At 45.1% G+C, this 3,450-nt stretch overlaps 1 pseudogene; it reads right to left on the bottom strand.

The window, feature by feature from the left end:
- Positions 1 to 1,623: 1,623 nt before the first annotated feature.
- Positions 1,624 to 2,594, bottom strand: LOC101830712 (annotated as a pseudogene).
- Positions 2,595 to 3,450: the final 856 nt, after the last annotated feature.

The following is a 3,450-nucleotide window of genomic DNA, read 5'->3' as shown; positions in this document are numbered from 1 at the left end:
AGCCATTGGTTCTAGGAAAGGTAAATTAATCCAGGACAAGGAGTTTTCTAAAGAGAACTGAAGCATGCTTATGAGACTAGGTCAAAGGGGTGGGAAGGAGAGTGTTGCAGATAAAGGAACAGCCTGGCTAGAGCTCCCTGGTGGGAAAGTGACCACATGGAGTGCTTGAGGAGCTCCTAGAAGGCTCATGTGGCATGAACAGGAAGCAGAAGAAGGAGAGGCACATATGACTAGTCTGAAAGCTTTGTCAACCACATCCCATTTCCCTCTGCTCCATGTATTAGGTGACTGGGTGGAACTTTCAAGAAAGGAATGAGTGACCTGATAAAAGAGACTGAAGGAAGCTTATTTGCCTGTAGGAGATTAATGAAAATACTTCCATCCAGAAGGAAGCAAGCCTTCACCAGACATCTGCTAACATCCACAGCTGGGTACAAAAGTTTGTTCTGTGTAAGTTATCTAAGCTAAGACATGTTGTTAGAGCTGAAGGAATAGACTGACAGATAAAAAGTTCTAAAGATCCTGTTAGAATGAGTTTCTGTTCTGCTAACAGTGACATAGGTAGAGATTAGCCTGTGTTTTGAAGGCATCACATGGGTAGTGAACATATGCCCAGAGGCAGAGGCTGCTGGAGGCTCAGTGAGAATGAGACACTTAGGGCATTCAGTCAGGTGGGCTCCTTCCTCCCTACGCTGTCACTAATGTGGAGGGCATCAAGTTACATGGCATAGGAGAAGTTACCTTCCTCAGACACTTATTCTGGGTTTGTGGAAAGGCATTAAGGGACTTCTAAGGTTTCAAAAGCTCCACAAGAGTGCTAAATATTGTTATTACTGACTTACATGGATGAGCTCTCCAAAAATCACACAGATCCTGGGTCCTGCTATACCTTAAGTGGGTTCCTGGAAGTGGCTTGTTGGAGATTTCTGCAGCTCTAACGTGCTTTGCTTGAGAACAATCTACAGCCCAAAAGGGACCGACTTAACATTGTATCTCCAGAACTCTTAATACTTTATGAAATCCATTTCCATGTTTATCTCACTGACTTCTAGGTCTTCTTACATCTTTGGAGACTAATTATGAATTTCCTGGAGACTTCCATAAAACTTGCATCTGTCTTTTATTTATTTATTTATTTATTTATTTTTGATTTTACGAGACAGGGTTTCTCTGTATTGTTTTGGAGGCTGTCGGTCCAGCCCAGCCTCGAACTCACAGAGATCCGCCTGCCTCTGCCTCCGGAGTGCTGGGATTAAAGGCGTGCGCCACCCCTGCCCGGCCTGTCTTTTAAATTTTAATAGTGAAAAATGCAGTTATTTTATCTAAGGACGTTATTGAGCTATTATTTTGTAGTGTTACTTTTTGTTGTTGTTCAGGGGTTCTCTGTATAACAGTTCTGACTGTCCTAGAATTCAGAGTTAATTTTTAATCACTATTAGTATGGTACCAACCTTCTAGAAATTAAAGCTTGTTCTTATGACATTTTGGGGGGGGGTGCAGTGAACTTTATTGATGGTATTCAAGAGAGTAGGGCTCCCTAAGACCCTACTTATTTTATCCTGGGGTCTGGGATGGAAACTGTGAGGGAGATGATCAGTATGGGAGTTGTTAGACAGGGACTGCTCAGCAGCCAGGGCCTCTCTCTTGCCTGAATCCTTGCTGGGGATGGATGATCCAGGAAATGAGCTTTACAAAGTTGTCATTGAGAGCAATGCCAGCCCCAGTATCAAAGGTGGAAGAGTAGGAGTCACTGTTGAAGTCTCAGGAGACAACCTTGTCCTCAGTGTAGCCCAGGATGCCCTTCAGTGGGCCCTTGGATGCCGTTTCACCACCTTCTTGATGTCTTCATACTTGGCAGCTTTCTCCAGGCAACATGTCAGATCTACACTGGGGGCAGCAACACGGAAGTCCATGCCAGTGAGCCTCCCGTTCAGCTCTAGGATGACCTTGCCCACAGCCTTGGCAACACCAGTGGATGCAGGGATGATGTTCTGGGCAGCCCCATGGCCATCACACCACAGCTTCCCAGAGGGGCCATCCACAGTCTTCTGGGTGGCAGCGATGGCATGGACTGTGGTCATGAGTCCTTCCACAATGCCAAAGTTGTCATGGATAACCTTGGCCAGGGGGACTAAGCAGTTGGTGGTGCAGGAAGCATTGCTGGCAGTCTTGAGGGAGTTGTACTTTTCCATGGCTCACACCCATAACAAACATGGGGGCATCAGCAGAAGGGGCAGAAATGATGACTCTCTTGACTCCACCCTTCAAGTGGGCCCCAGCCTTCTCCATAGGGGTGAAGACACTAGTAGACTCCACAGCATACTCAATGCCAGCATCACCCCATTTGATGTTGGTGGGATCTCACTCCTGGAAGATGGTGACAGCCTTCCCGTTGATGACAAGCTTCCCATTCTCAGCCTTGACTGTGCCTTTGAACTTGCCATGGGTAGAGTCATACTGGAACATGTAGACCAGATAGTTGAGGTCAATGAAAGGGTCATTTATGGCAATAATGTCCACTTTGCCAGAACTGAAGGCAGCTCTGGTAACCAGGTGTCCAATATGGCAAATCTGTTCACTCCAACCTTCACCATTGTGCCTCAGGAACGAGGCTGGCATTGCATGAAGAGATGCTGCTGCGTCTAGAACAGGGAGGAGCAGAGAGCCACTCATAACATTTTTTAAGTCTGAAGAAAATATAACTGTATGTTGTGTTCAGGTATCAAGCAGTTGATTTAAGGATAAATTATATTAAAAAGCATTTTGCTGTTCACTAATTAAAGAAAGATGCTTGTCTTTCATTCTTTCCTCCATCTTGGAACTTGTGAAGGCCTCCTTCAATAAGACTTGGAAACAACAAGTGTATCTTGAAAGCTGAGGTCTGAGGTCATTTTTTTTTCTGGCTCTAAGTGGGAGCTCTGGAAGCAGAGGGGACAGGAAATGGCAGAACAAAAGGACAATAGCTCTTTTTGAAATGGATATGAAAACGAATTCTATCTGGGCAAAACATAAATGTACAGATATAAAGAAAAGCATTGGCTCTCCATGGCAAACAAAACAGAACCAGAGTAACTGGAGAAAGGCAATGAGAGTGGATGGAAAGAGCAACATGGTCCATGCTGAATTCCTAAACTGCCAAGGTCACTGGGCACAAAATCCATGTGTGCTGCACTCATCAAAGCCTTAAATTCATGGAAAAATAAGCAAATTTGTAAACTCCCTGTCTTCTTGAGAAGGTATCAGATATCTGTGTTGAAAGGAACAAACATGGGCAGTGGACCTGTCAGGTCAGGACACCACACTTCACTCCTCCTTCTGACCTGTTGTTCAGGTCATGGGAGTAGCCTGTCCTTGGAGTCTGTCCACATGCCAGTTGCTCGATTCCCCAGTGGGTCACTAATGGCTGCTTCGACCTAAGTCATCTTTCATTAGTCCTTTCCAATGATATTT

Source organism: Mesocricetus auratus, unplaced genomic scaffold, assembly GCF_017639785.1.
Source record: "Mesocricetus auratus isolate SY011 unplaced genomic scaffold, BCM_Maur_2.0 Super-Scaffold_100011, whole genome shotgun sequence".
NCBI classification, from domain to species: domain Eukaryota; kingdom Metazoa; phylum Chordata; class Mammalia; order Rodentia; family Cricetidae; genus Mesocricetus; species Mesocricetus auratus.
Note: the sequence above shows the minus strand (reverse complement) of the source record. Positions and strands in the feature narration are given on the sequence as shown.